Source organism: Caretta caretta, chromosome 3, assembly GCF_965140235.1.
Source record: "Caretta caretta isolate rCarCar2 chromosome 3, rCarCar1.hap1, whole genome shotgun sequence".
Lineage (NCBI taxonomy): Eukaryota > Metazoa > Chordata > Testudines > Cheloniidae > Caretta > Caretta caretta.
This window is the reverse complement of record NC_134208.1, coordinates 108,261,119-108,276,485: the sequence shown is the minus strand read 5'-3', so window position 1 is coordinate 108,276,485 and position 15,367 is coordinate 108,261,119. Positions and strand designations below refer to the sequence as shown.

General features: G+C 39.3%; 1 long non-coding RNA gene across 5 annotated transcripts in view; it reads left to right on the top strand.

The window, feature by feature from the left end:
* LOC125634113 (uncharacterized) overlaps positions 1–15,367 on the top strand; it is a 94,960-nt gene that overhangs the window by 31,356 nt on the left and 48,237 nt on the right. For 3 of the 5 annotated variants that reach the window (XR_012667682.1, XR_012667683.1, XR_007355803.2), the window contains exons 1-3: positions 1,170–1,503; positions 1,753–1,862; positions 2,735–2,793. This is a non-coding gene — a long non-coding RNA (uncharacterized LOC125634113). Of the gene's footprint in view, positions 1–1,169; positions 1,504–1,752; positions 1,863–2,734; positions 2,794–15,367 lie in introns of those variants that run through there. The other 2 variants (XR_012667685.1, XR_012667684.1) reach the window with 2 other exon arrangements.

Here is a 15,367-nt window from a genome sequence, read left to right as displayed (position 1 = left end):
TGTAGAGTGCTCTCTCTCTCCCCCCCCCCTCCCTGACAGAACACCATACCCCAAAGGTGTGTGGGTTACACTAGCAGAGACTTTGAGGAATTAACGTATGAGATGAGCATGGAAGACACCTGCACCAAGGGACCAGATAATTCAGTGGTTATGGTCTGGAACTTGGGAAATTGAGGCTCAGTTTCCTGCTCTGCCAGAGACTTCCTCTGTGACCTTGAGCTTAGTTTGTGTCCCTCAATTCCACATCTGTAGAATGGGGATGGTAGCACTTCCCTACTTAGACAGGATGTTGAAGGATACGTTTTTGAAAGATTCTGAGGCATTGAGCTACTACAGTAAGAGAAGGGGCAAATGAGAGAGCGGGGCCTAGTGGATAGGCCTCTGTGAGGGACTCAGAGTACTTGGGTTCTGTTCGTGGCTCTGCCACTGGCCTATGGGTAACCTTGAACCAGTCACTTAACCTCTCTGTGCCTCAATTTCCTGCCTTATAAAAATGGGGCTAATTATATTGACATTATATTTGTGAATTGCTTTGAGATCTACTGCTGAAAAAACACTATAAAAGAGCTGAGAATTATTGCAAATACCTTGGATAGATAGTATTTCTTCCATAGAGAGAGAGCTTACCCAAACTTTGATGTACCAAATCAAGAAAACTGAGCCATATAAATAGAAAATTTCAACTGCTTTCACTATATGCTTATTTCAGCAGGATTGAGTCACAGTATCCCATAATTTGAAAATGTGAAATGGTTCCTTCTGAACTGAGTTAAATAAAAAAAAATGGATGGAAGTTCAGGGGGAAAACATGATTTACGAACCCCTAACATGGGGATTGCAATATATAGATTTCCCAACTTTGGGCCAGTGCTTTAGACTTACTCTCCAAATTAGATTTAATTACATTAAATGAGGTGGGTGTTTCTGACAGTATTTCCTGCTTTAATTTTATAATGTTGGGCAGTACCACAGCAAGGCACAATGCATCTCAACTGGATTACTGCACATTGGGAGATATGACAGTTTCTGACTGGATATTGTGGTATCGTAGCCAGGATGCCAGTCACAATAGACTGAAATTAATTATTAACAGTACTGCTATCTTTCTAACTTGACTTTGCTCTCAGTGAAGGTGCTCATTTCTCAACCATTCTGGATAGAATAAATTACTTGTGCTTCTCAATTTTCAGCCTTCCGTCTAAAACAAATTTATAACCACAGATCCTTCCATTCCTTGAATAGGCGGGTCCTGTGGTTTGTGATTTAAACTGTAAACATCTCTGATGTGGTTGTGATGTACGCAGAATCAGGCTAGGATTCTTACAGTTTGATTTGGCAGATATACTTGAAACTGATCACATTAAAGGAGGTTGGCTGTCGAGGGGCTATAAATTCATATATCCCAAGTTAATCAACATTTATTCTGTTCTGTAATTAAAGATGAGAAATACAATGTTTTTATTGCTGTTTTCCAGGTGACGCTGTTATGCCTTCAAGACCCAGGTAATGACTTTCAAAATCTTCAAATATCTTTAGAAATATAATGAATCTCAAGGACATACCTGATCAATCAAAGGTTTTGACATCTTACATTTCCAATGTCTTCATAATTCTGGTGCTGCATTTTTTCTTCATGGTCAACATTGTGTATGTTTTGTATCTCATATAGTCACATAAAAAATCCATTTAGAATAAATATTCCTGACATGTTGTATACTACACAGTATTGCTCTCAAATCCTGTCTATTTTAGCTATAACAGGCTGAGGCAACTAAAAAGTTACGGGAGAAAATAAAGCATGAGGAGAAAGATTGCAAGAGGACCATAAAATGAACACACATGTATTTGCTGACATGACCAAGGTAAGACAGTGATAAAGCTATTTGGTTTGTTATTTATTTATATACTGCCAAAGCTGAGAGTGCCACTTTACTGGCATATAAAAAGATAAGAGCTTAAAAATATAAAATAAAGTGATCAAGTTACTGAGGAACCTAAGTCCCATTGACTTTCCACTCCTGGGGTGTTTATAATCTAAGGACCTGTTCATGCAAACACTCATGTACATGTAGAATTGGGTGGGAAATGTTTTTCCCATATGAGAAAAATATTTGAGCTTTCAAAAGAAAAAAATCCATCCCAAATCAGGATGAAAATTCAGTATCTCAGAAAGTTTGCAAATCAATATACAGATTTTATTTTTTGTTTGGGTCAATCAAAATGCTTTATTTTAATGATATTAAATGTTTCATTTAAATTTGGCCAATTTAAAACAAAATATATAATTAGCTCAAATTTTGAAACTCTTTTTTGCTTACAACGTGTTAAAATAGGGCATTTTGACACTATCTTGAAACTTGTTTTGAATTCTTTTTTTCAAGTCAAGAAATTAATTGAAACTGATCCTTTCCTGCCAACAGTTTTAGTTTTGATTAATCAGAAATTTTGGTGGGGAAAATGGGTCACTGAAAAATTCTTGAGCAGCTCAAAGCATGTACCTAATATTGTTCATCTGAGTGGTATTGTAACTCGTTTAAGTAGTATTGTGAATGGGAATACTCATAATTTAAAGTTTTGGATGGGGAAAATACCCTTTGTGGCACAATTTCTTGCAGAACACATGAAGTGGGGAAAAAAAATCCAATATGGAACAACTTTTAACTATTACCGATTGCCTATAGTTAGAGAATCTAAATCCCTATTTAGGAGCCTAAATAAGTGTCTTGGTTTTCAGAAATGCTGAGTAGCACCCTTTGAAGTCAGTGAGAGCTAGTGAGTGCTTCAGCAAAAAAGGTGAGTTTATCCATTTTTGTCAAAAAACTGACATTTAAACATATTCACTGAAATTTCAAAATTTTTCGGTTGCCTCTTTCGTTCAGCAATTTTAATTTATTGGACCTATTTGTATTACTAGTAGTGCCTAACTTTAAACACTGAAAAACACCTTGGTTATTTTAGACATATACAAATGAATGAAATGGATAATTATTAATAGTACACTTTACAAAGGAAATGTATAATTAAGGAGGAAAGTTGAATGAATTGTATTGTCTTAAGAATTGGTGACACAGTGCATTGTAGGGCCTCATAATTAGAAGTTGCTGTGGCATAATGTTTTTGTTCTTTTCAAAATTTGACGGGAAATAAGAAAAGGAAAAAATATAATAATAAAAACACAAATAATAAAGATATTGCTTTCTTGTCAAATCATTGCATTTTCACTCAAACTAAAATTTGACATCTTGAAATACTGCCCTTTGCATAAGTCTGTTTCATAAAATCAGAGGGAGAAGAGAGAAAAGTATAATTTTAACACTTTAATAACTCTTCAAAACTTCCTAAGACTGAATTTATTTTAAATGTTATGTAGTCAAGAACACAATTTATGCTTAGTCAAATAATGCAAACAAGCATTTAAGCTAAAAATACAAGTCTGGGACAGACTTGCTGCATATATTCAGAAAAGCAGTCTGTTGGGGGGATATCTATAAGTAATAATTGAAATCTCTTAGAACAGAGGTGGGATGCAGATTCCTTGTATTTTTCTGGAAAGTCAGCTCCTAGGTTGCCAGAATCCTAGACTTGGCTACAAGCCACTAGGCTGGCCCTAGACTGAAGTGGAAGGAGGAGGCACCTAGAAGGATGATACTGTGGCTCTGATGCAGAAATATAAGCAGTTTCTATTGCATGAATAGTTCCACAAAAACTAACTCCAGAACATTTAACTTGGAGGAAAGCTTTAGAAGCAGATTCCAAATTTGCAAGTGCCTATAAGTGCTGATGCAACTGATGGCATTTAGACACCTCTATATTTGATTGTACTCTTAGCTTGAGACCTTGCTTTATTCCTTGGCTTTGCTGAATATTTCCTGTGGGGTCTTGGGCAAGTCACATATGGCCACATGCTGCTCTTCCCTGAGACTTGAGGGGTGAGGGGAATAGAGATGGTGAGCCAGTCCTGTGGCATGCTCACCCTTTCTCTCATCTCACCCAGTCCTTGGCTGTGCCATAGGATCAGGTTCAGTGGATGGTGAATGAAAGCTGCTTTCCATGACCTCATCCTTCCCTGAAGGGATTTCTAGGCTAACTTAATGCAGTTTGGTCGTTTGTGGTACTTGATAGGAGTATGGCTCATTCAGGAGGTGGCGCTAGATGGCTGTATAGTGGCACAATGTCCTGATCTACATAGATCTTAGGAGAGCTATGGTTTCAGGGGTTAGACTTGCTGTCACTTCCACAAGGAGGCAAAAGCTGAATGCATCCCCACCAACAGAAATTCTGCCAGACAGCCCTTATGGACTTTTCAGTCCCTTATCTGGGAAAAATAAATAAAGAGGTGGTAAATTGGCCCCAGAAACTTTCTGTCCCTCAGTTTGCCCATCTGCAAAAGAGGCATAGCACTTATCTATGGTACCTCACAGGAGTGTTGTGAGGCTAAGCTGGAAGTTTTTAAAAGCACATTGAAATCCTTGGATGGAAGATGCTATACAAAGGATTGATCAAATGCTCACTGAAACCAACATGTATCTTTCCCTTGACTTCAATGGATGTTGGACAGGCCTTACGTACAAAGAATTGTTGCACATTTTTGCATTTCAGTTACTTGTGCGTTTACTACTTTTCACAGAAGATTCTCCATTAAGCAAGAGAATATGGCAATACAGAAGAAGGCAAAATATATGAGCAGTGCTAGCATCTGTATGAGAAATGGATATTTTAATTATTCACTGTGTTAAATAACATCCCTTTAATGTCTAACATTTATTTTGAATGGTTGAATCTACTTACTGTATAACAAAAGAGCCTAGCAATGCTATATCTTGCAGCACAGGGGATTTATTAAGATAGTTTCCATCCATTATCAGTACATTTCCAATTTGTTTTGTATGAAAGTATAATTAGGGAGAAATATAGCAGAATTGAAAACAGCTTCATTTTGTCAGAACTGTGTACAAACACTGTATGATACAGAGAGGACAATGCAGACAAGGTATCAGAAAAACAGGTAAAGCATTTAGCCAACCAAATAACCTGATTTACAAGAGAATTCAATTGAAAAAGGAGAGAGATGATTGAGTAACTCAGTTATATATGACCCTGTTAAAGATGATCATAGTGAACCTCTGAAATAAATGTCAGTATGATCCAAAATACTCCCAAGAGATATCAGAGCTAAGACAAGTGACAATCTAGTATATGTCTTTGTCTGACAGAACTGATGTTTCTCTAGCAATAGCTAGAGATAATATCACCCAGACACAGAAGACATTTTCAGAGAATCCTGTAAAAGTGCATTTAGATAGACAGGCTAGTATAATCACTACTTTTTAAAGCTTTAAAAATGGAAAAAAATAAAAGACAAAGCTATTCTCTACTTATAAGAAAGAGAGAAGGGCAAACTGATAAAGAAGATTATGAGAGATAGTGACTACAGAAGATTATACGCTACTCTGTAACAAACTGTAGTAAGAAGACGAGCTGCATACAGCACAGATCCAAGTATAGAGAAACCTCGATAAATGAAATAAAATCATAACTCTTATAGTCATAGTTTTGGTCAAAACACTTAGATTCATAGATACTAAGGTCAGAAGGGACCATTATGATCATCTAGTCTGACCTCCTGTACAACACAGGCCACAGAATTTCACCCAACCACTCCTGCGAAAAACCTCTCACCTATGTCTGAGCTATTGAAGTCCTCAAATCGTGGTTTAAAGACTTCAAGGAGCAGAGAATCCTCCAGCAAGTGACCCGTGCCCCATGCTACAGAGGAAGGCGAAAAACCTCCAGGGCCTCTTCCAATCTGCCCTGGAGGAAAATTCCTTACCGACCCCAAATATGGCAATCAGCTAAACCCTGAGCATATGGGCAAGATTCAACAGCCAGATACTACAGAAAATTCTTTCCTGGGTAACTCAGACCCCACCCCATCTAATATCCCATCACAGTCCATTGGGCCTATTTACCATGAATATTTACCATGAATATTCAAAACCGTGTTATCCCATCACACCATCTCCTCCATAAACTTATCGAGTTTAATCTTAAAGCCAGATAAATCTTTTGCCCCCACTGCTTCCCTTGGAAAGCTATTCCAAAACTTCACTCCTCTGATGGTTAGAAACCTTCGTCTAATTTCAAGTCTAAACTTCCTGGTGGCCAGTTTATATCCATTTGTTCTTGTGCCCACATTGGTACTGAGCTTAAATAATTCCTCTCTCTCTCCGGTATTTATCCCTCTGATATATTTATAGAGAGCAATCATATCTCCCCTCAACCTTCTTTTAGTTAGGCTAAACAAGCCAAGCTCCTTGAGTCTCTTTTCATAAGACAGGTTTTCCATTCCTCGGATCATCCTAGTAGCCCTTCTCTATACCTGTTCCAGTTTGAATTCATCCTTCTTAAACATGGGAGACCAGAACTGCACACAGTATTCCAGATGAAGTCTCACCAGTGCCTTGTATAACGGTACTAAAACCTCCTTATCCCTACTGGAAATACCTCTCCTGATGCATCCCAAGACTGTATTAGCTTTTTTCACAGCCATATCACATTGGCAGCTTATAGTCCTCCTATGATCAACCAATACACCAAGTTTCAGAGGAACAGCCGTGTTAGTCTGTATTCGCAAAAAGAAAAGGAGTACTTGTGGCACCTTAGAGACTAACCAATTTATTTGAGCATGAGCTTTCGTGAGCCACAGCTCACTTCATCAGATGAATGATGAAGTGAGCTGTGGCTCACGAAAGCTCATGCTCAAATAAATTGGTTAGTCTCTAAGGTGCCACAAGTACTCCTTTTCTTTTTGCCAATACACCAAGGTCGTCCTCCTCCTCTGTTACTTCTAATTGATGCAGGACTTAGCTGCTTACCACTGGGTCCTAAATTACAACTTGGTGGAGAGGGTGGACTGGGATTCCTCTACCAATCCCTTGCGGGTACCAAAAGTCTCCCCCTGGTGTGGGGAATCCAGTTGAGGAGTCCCTGAAGTCAGAAGGGTCTGGACTATGAGACCCTGATCCAAGGGGAAGCCCAGAGCCCCTTGCTTAAGAGGGCTACTCTCTGGACTCTTTATATACCCCTAAATGGACAGACACAAATGAACAACCTGGCTGAAGGGCTGAGTTGTGGAAGGAGCAGGCCACTGCAGGGTTGGAGTGGCTGTCAGCAATGGTTGTCCAGAAAGGAGATGCCCCGGCCTGACTACTAGGTGGCTCCAGCAGTGAGTGTCTCAAGTTGGTCACCCAGAAATCAGTATTGTCTTCATTGCTGTGTATATAAGTGCAATGTGTAATTTTATAGTTCATAAGACTATCTTAAAACAAGATACTTTTAAGATTATTATTCAGTTAACTGAAATAAATTGTTCTTGATGCCATCCAAGTAAATTCAGCTGGATGGAACCTAGAGAATATCTATCGTTGATGATCATAGAATGAGATGATCCATATACCCTTGTATGAGTGATTGAGCTTTTGCTCAGACAATTCCTCTCTGCGGATGTTTTCTGGTATCAGTAAAAAGAACAGGAGTACTTGTGGCACCTTAGAGACTAACAAATTTATTTGAGCATAAGCTTTCGTGAGCTACAGCTCACTTCATCGGATGTAGCTCACGAAAGCTTATGTTCAAATAAATTTGTTAGTCTCTAAGGTGCCACAAGTACTCCTTTTATTTTTGCGAATACAGACTAACACGGCTGCTACTCTGATATCTGGTATCAGTGTAGTTAAAAGCAAACTACAGTACTTAATGGCCAGCCAAGAATGGTTCTCCCTTGTGCTAGGCACCCTACACCACCTGATATGGCAGTTTCTCCTATTTTAAATGTTATGCCAATATTTAGATTTAAGGGTGGATGTGAGGAAAATACTTCAGCATCTTGATAAGTTAAAGGGTTTGGGGTTTAAGATGGAACATTGTGTTAAAAATGCTCTAATGGATCATGGCTAAATGGCAACAATATATTGCTACTGTGCTAGCAAAACAGATGTATTATACATCAGAAGGCTCCCAAAACTTCACCCATCCTTTGAGCTAAATCACATCTAAATTTTTAGTGAGGTTTGAGAGTTTGACTAACGAACCCCATATGAATGATTCTTCCACATTTTCTTTTCTTAGCTTTAATAGTTACCCTTTAGTAACTTAATGAGTAATAATACTTGAGGGTGCTTTTCAGCTGTCATCTGTGTATTTAAGTATGCTATCTCTGTGAAGTGTTGTCTGTACTAACCTGGTTCATATGGAAACTCAGCAGGCCACAGAAATGATATAACTGTCCCTGACACTGCACTGATTTTTGGAAAACACTACATGCTGATGAGTTTCAGTTCTGCCACTTAACCTTAGTTTATCTTGATCTAGGCTAATCCCTCTCACTAAATAAAGAGCCATTAGACACTATTGTAATAACTAAACATAAATTCTCAAAATATAAATCCAAATCTCTTCTCTGTCTGATTTCAGTACCTGGCTCTCCTGTTTCATCTCCTCTAAAATATTCATTTTCATCCTGGGGGACTACAACATCCTTTTTTGGGATTTAGAATTAAGATTGCTATATGTTCATGATCTTACAAGAACTATTTTAAAGTTTTGTATACTACTTACTAATATTTAGATAATCTACTGTCTTGATACTGGCAGACTATTGCTAGATACCTTTTTCCAATGCTCAACTTAAGTATTCACTGAATGAAGTATGGCTGTATTGACCCCTACAATATTCAGTGCAAGCTTCATAAAGCGTGCATTCCACCCTCTACACTTTGGACAGTGAACTCTGATATCTTTGGCCCAATGCATGTTTACAAGAGATGTATGAAAAATAAGGCAATGCTTGTGCAGCCCCCTGCACATGTGCAGACTGATTTTTTTTTTGAAGGCTCACAACTCAGCCAAGTGAAAAAGCAGTATTCGTGGGAATGCTCAATAGCAATTCACCTCATAAGGCCTTCCCCCTATCTTTCCTTGCAATGTTTCAGCTTTTGGTCAGCCATTTTAAGAGCTAGCACTATTTAAAAGATAAGTCATAAGAATATTCTTAATTAAGAACATGTATTTCTTACACTTGAAACTCAGAACTGTTTTCCCCTCAAACTTTCCAAAACAATTTACCTGTTGACACAGATGAGGCCTAGATATTTTAGTCCAGTGAGGGGGAAGCTTTAGTCTCTGAGAAACTTAGAATGGAAATGATTGGGCAATTTTAATAGCCACTGCTTTGGGAAGTGAAGATAATATCTGTGTAAAGCCAGCAGAATCTGTAATTCACTTTGGAGCACACACTGCTATTGGTGATTTGCCACAGGTGCTACGTAATAGAATGTAGAGATATTAAATAGTTTAGCAAAGAGTGGGTATCTCTGAAATAGCAGATTCACATTGCTTCATAAAGGCTCAGTTTATCTCCAGATGTCTTAAAGAAAAAATGCCTTAAATGCAATATGATTGAAGTAACTGAACTTTTAGCATCACAGCAAGGGCATGTTAGACTGGGAAACTGAGTTTCCCGAAACCCATGCATACCAAAAGGCTTTAGAAAGAGTTTGTTTTCTTTTGCACAGATCAAAATTTGCCAGTCAACAGAATTTTAAACATCTATTTCAAGGGTAAAGATTTCTTGAATACTTGGTATTGCCTACATTGCAATGGGTAGAAGTAAGATGTTCTGAGTCTAGAAAAATCACTATAGTTCAGCTTCCTGAAGTCAGGATGACACAGAATGTTGAGAACTTTATTTGATTCAATAAGTAGTTACCCTAAGGGAATCTACTGCTGAAAAGAGGGAATCTCAGACTGGGAGACAGTGCTAATCTTAATCTTTCTTTAGCTAAAACGAGAATACTATATTCTACTTAAACCTGTGGGGGAAATAGCTAGTAAAGTCACTTCGTAGAAAGGTTAGAAGCAGATGCAAGAGCTTGCTCAGAAAATTGTGCAAGAAAATCCTCATTGTTGATTTAAAAAACGAAAGTGTGCAGATGACGACTCAGGGATTTTTGTAAAATGTAAGACCGTTCTCAGGCAGAAGACTGTCCCTAACCACAAAGACGTTTTCATTTTGAAAATGACAAACTGGGTTGTCAACTCATGACTTATTGCTAGCCTGACAATATTTGGTATTTTTTCTTAAAGCCTCAGATTCCATGAGAATCTCAGTTTTCGTTTTTAAAAAAATACACTTCTAACTCATGGGTGCATGGTTGGATAAAAGCTTGAAGACATGAAGAGTGCACCCTAAAGGCTCAGAAGACAAAGCAAAAACAGATTTTTTTAAACAAATATGATTTTAGGGTTCCTGACTTGTGATTTTTTTTCAGTGCTTGGAGTTGGCAGTACTATGAATTTCTATCTGGGATAAACTCATTTGCTCAGAGGAGAAAATTATTTTCCCTTTGAAATAGTGATTTGCTACAGGAGATAGTGTAATTTCACCCTGGATCAGAACTTCCCATGAGGGGAGCTGATACATCACTCTCACCATGTATCCCCAGATGCAGTATATGGCTCCAGTGGCCCATTGACCACTAATTCTCAAACAATGAGAGGTGCAGAGAGAGAGAGAGAGAGAGATCTGCCATTGAGGTCAATGACAAAACTCTGAAGTGACTTCAGTAGTGCCAGGATCTCACTCACAGTCAACACAAGTCAAGTACACCTTGAGACCCAGAAGAAGGAAATATCTTAGAACATTTTGAGGTGGAGGTGGGAACAGCAAGTACGGACTCCAGACTGTCCTTTGTTAGTGTCTTAGCTTAATCACAATCAGGTTTCAGATCAGGAAACCGCACAGAAATAACCTCAGTGGCACTAATGGACAAGCGGCTTTTGACTTTGGAAAACAAACAAACCTGCCTGTTGATACTCGGACCTTTCTGCAGCCTTTGACATGGCTAATTGTCCAGTGCTGACATGCTGGTAATACTCAACTGTACACTTCCACCAATACATCCTTTGTCATCACTTAGACGTCCCAACTTCTAGAAGGAATCACCAGATGTAAAAAGCCACTGGCTCAATTCCAGTGTAGCAAAGACTTAAGTGATCCTTGTCGGAAAATGAAAATACTTTGAGGAACTTGGCAATATGCTCTCAACATGGATCAAGGGCATCAAACCTCAGGTTGTTGTGAAGCGCTGGTGTTTTGCTAGATGCCTCACTACTCAAGGCCATAAAGAAACAGCTTTGTAACCTTATAGCTCTAACTTAACTTAAATAAAATCAGACTTTTATTAGTCATTTGAATCTTTGTACAACAGGTTTTCTACATAATGTTTAACTGGTACACAGTCTAATAAATGCTGAGTAAACAATCATGAGCACCAAACATATTTGCTCTGTTTTATTTGTTCTATAGCATAAGCTGCAATCCTATTGTCGTTATTTATTCTGATCTGCCTGTCTTTCACAGAGTGCTTTTAAGGGAAATGTTATAGTAGTATTCAGTTGTTTCAAAGATCAGAGAAGCTAGAATCAAATACCTGTGATCATTCAACAAAAAAAGCTTCTGATGTTGACTCTAACAATGTGAGACAGTTTAAGTGGTTGAATACTTAGAAATGAAAGTGAGGTTTTGCTCACATAATTTTCTCATTAATTCAAATTAAGGCCATTTAACAACTTCAAGCTTGATTGGGTTTTAATCTTAACAGGTGGGATTTTCAGTCAGTCATTGTCCCATAAGAAACTTCATTTAGGTGAATCCCCTGTTCATCCAGCCCCTCAAACTAGTCTAAGAAAATGGGTGGGGGAAATACAGGAAGAAACAGCATATTTTATGCAGGGTGTGTGTGTGTGTGTCAGAATGCACAGGGGACTGTTTTAGAGTGTACCAGCATGGCGCATGGGAGGCAAGAGGAAAAAGGTACTTTCTCCTTAGACACATAATCCCTTTCCTGCTATCCTCTGAGTTTGACTCTATATGTGGGTTATGGCTGGTGCAAAGGAGAGGGAGTTATCACTAGATGGTCTAGGGAAGGAAGGAAGGTATCAACAGGTGATAGATTGCTAAAGTGAGGTCCTTGAGATACAAATATACTCAGCCAGCCTTCTGTCAGTTTCACCTGCTCAGTTGGCTGGAAGCTCTTTCAAGTGGCCAGTCTTCAGCAAGTTTCAAAAAGTGGGCCAAGATACTGTGTGATTATAAAATTGACAGGGACACCACTATGTGGCAGAGCAAGGAATTAAACCTGGGTCTCCCCTATTCCAGGCTAGCACCCCAGCCATTATTTATACCATCTTTCCTCTGTAGGATGATCTTTAAAATCCTGAATGCCATGGAATATAGTTAGATGAGAAATCCCATCCACTCTTCTTTGCTCTGAGCACATCTATGCAGGGCATAGCACAGGTGCAGGGAGTACCAGCATTTGTGGGTGGCTTATTTAATGGATCTGGCTCTAAATTTTTCTATATTTAAGGCATCTACCTGCAAAGGCAGAAGGTGTTATACAAGTCAATAAGTTGTTCCTTGTTCCATTAGTATATAGATAAAAGTGGGACTTTGGCCTCACTTTGTCTTACATTTGGTCAAATTATTTCCTGGGGTGCACCCACGAGCTATGTGCTGATTGCAATTTAAAATCCATTGAGAAGGGTTTGTCCCTGGGGTGCCACCTGGAACTGGAGTATCACTGAGCCCTCTGACACACCAACCTGGGCTCCCTCTCACTCTGTGCTGCTGTGACAAGTTGCAAAGCTCTCCAAGCTTGCACTTTCCCCAGCATTCACGCAGGTAGGGACACACCCAGCTGCAGTCACATGCAGGCTCTCTAACCACCAGCCTCCTAGCCTAAGACCCCAGAGCAATACTGTTCTACCCTGGTCAAATCTGGCCAGTGTATGGGTCTGCCTCTCCCTCAATGTGAAAAGGACCGTGCACACTTGTGGTAATCAAGCTGAGATTTCCCCCAGACACCTTAGTCAAACTCACACTGGTTTGGATTAAAACACAAAATAAGTGTATTAACTACAAAAGGAGAGATTTTAAGTGATAGCAAACAGATCAAAGCAGATTACCTTGTAAATAAACAAAACCGCAAACTGAGCTTAACATACTAGATAGGTAAGACATGAATTAACAAATTCTTACCCTGAGTGATAAATAGGCTGGCAGATTCTTAAGCCACAAGCTGCCTTGGCTTCCATCTTGGGTTTCCCAGGGTTTCATACACAGGTTAGAAATCCCTTTTAGCCTGGGACCATCACTTCCCTCCTGTTCAGTCTTTATTCCTCAGGTGTTTCCAGGTGCATTGTTGTAGGGAGAATGAGGTACCCCCACAATGTCATTTTCCCTCTTTTATATCTTCTTCCCACTTGCTGGAAGGCTCTTTTGCTGTGACCTGGGTCAAACAGTTCCTATTATGTAGTGCTATCTCTGAGACGCTTCTATTGTACACAGTTCCTGGGGTAATCCTTGTGGTTGTGTGTGTTTTCTCAGTGAGACATTAACATTGTTTCGCCTTTTTACTGTTGTACCTGAAAGGCTGCTTGTGGGTGTTTTCAGCCTCACAGCATGTTTCAGTAACACATGCATAGCCAAACTTCATAACTTCACATACAATGATAGCATGTACAATCAAATGAGCTATTAATGTCCAGCACATCAAGACTTTTTGAATGATTCCTCACAAAGCATACTTTGTACAAAACATATCCTAATTACATGACAGTAGCAAATATTGGGGTACCAGGGTGTCACACTCATAAGTAATACAACTTACAATATCTGAATGTATTGTATTTATACTTACAGTATATTTAAACACAAAGTTAATATAGAAGTGTGTTTTTGGATATTAACATAAATAGGGCATTGACAGGAGGAGCTAACTGGTAGTACGGCCTAGTGGTTAGGTACCTGGCTCACAACTCTCCCCAGTGTCTAGCTCTATCAAAAAGGACAGGCGTACTTGTGGCACCTTAGAGACTAACAAATTTATTAGAGCATAAGCTTTCATGGGCTACAGCCCACTTCATTGGATGCATAGAATGGAATATATAGTAAGAAGATATATACATACATACAGAGAAGGTGGAAGTTGCCATACAAACTGTAAGAGGCTAATTAAGATGAGCTATTATCAGCAGGAGAAAAAAAACTTTTTTAGTGATAATCAAGATAGCCCATTTAGACAGTTGACAAGGTGTGAGGATACTTAACATGGGGAAATAGATTCAATATGTGTAATGACCCAGCTACTCCCAGTCTCTATTCAAACCCAAGTTAACGGTATCTAGTTTGCATATTAATTCAAGCTCAGCAGTTTCTCGTTGGACTCTGTTTCTGAAGCTTTTCTGTTGCAAAATTGGCACCCTTAAGTCTTTGACTGAGTGGCCAAAGAGGTTGAAGTGTTCTCCTACCTGTTTTTGAATGTTATGATTCCTGATGTCAGATTTGTGTCCATTTATTCTTTTGTGTAGAGACTGTCTGGTTTGGCCAATGTACATGGCAGAGTGGCATTGCTGGCACATGATAGCGTATATCACACTGGTAGATATGCAGGTGAACGAGCCCCTGATAGCATGGCTAAAGTGATTAGGTCCTATGATGGTGTCACTTGAATAAATATGTGGACAGAGTTGGCATCGGGCTTTGTTGCAAGGATAGGTTCCTGGGTTAGTGTTTTTGTTGTGTGGTGTGTGGTTGCTGGAGAGTATTTGCTTCAGGTTCGGGGCTGTCTGTAAGCGAGGACTGGCCTGTCTCCCAAGATCTGTGCGAATGATGGATCATTTTTCAGGATAGGTTGTAGATCTTTGATGATGCGCTGGAGAGGTTTTAGTTGGGGGCTGAAGGTGAAAGCTAGTGGTGTTCTGTTATTTTCTTTGTTGGGCCTGTCCTGTAGTAGGTGACTTCTGCGTACTCTTCTGGCTCTGTCAATCTTTTTTTTTTCACTTCAGCAGGTGGGTATTGTAGTTGTAAGAATGCTTGATAGAGATCTTGTAGGTGTTTGTCTCTGTCTGCGGGATTGGAGCAAATGCAGTTGTATCTTAGAGCTTGGCTGTAGACAATGGATCATGTGGTGTGTCCCAGATGGAAGCTGGAGGCATATAGGAAAGTATAGTGGTCAGTAGGTTTCTGGTATAGGGTGGTGGTTATGTGACCATTGCTTATTAGCACCGTAGCATCCAGGAAATGGACCACTTGTGTGGATTGGTCTAGGCTGAGGTTGATGGTGGGATGGAAATTGTTGAATCATGGTGGAATTCCTCAAGGGCTTCTTTTCCATGGGTCCAGATGATGATGTCATCAATGTAGCGCAAGTACAGTAGGGGCGTTAGGGGATGAGAGCTAAGGAAGCGTTGTTCTAAGTCCGCCATAAAAATGTTAGCATACTGTGGGGCCATGCAGTCATGCCAT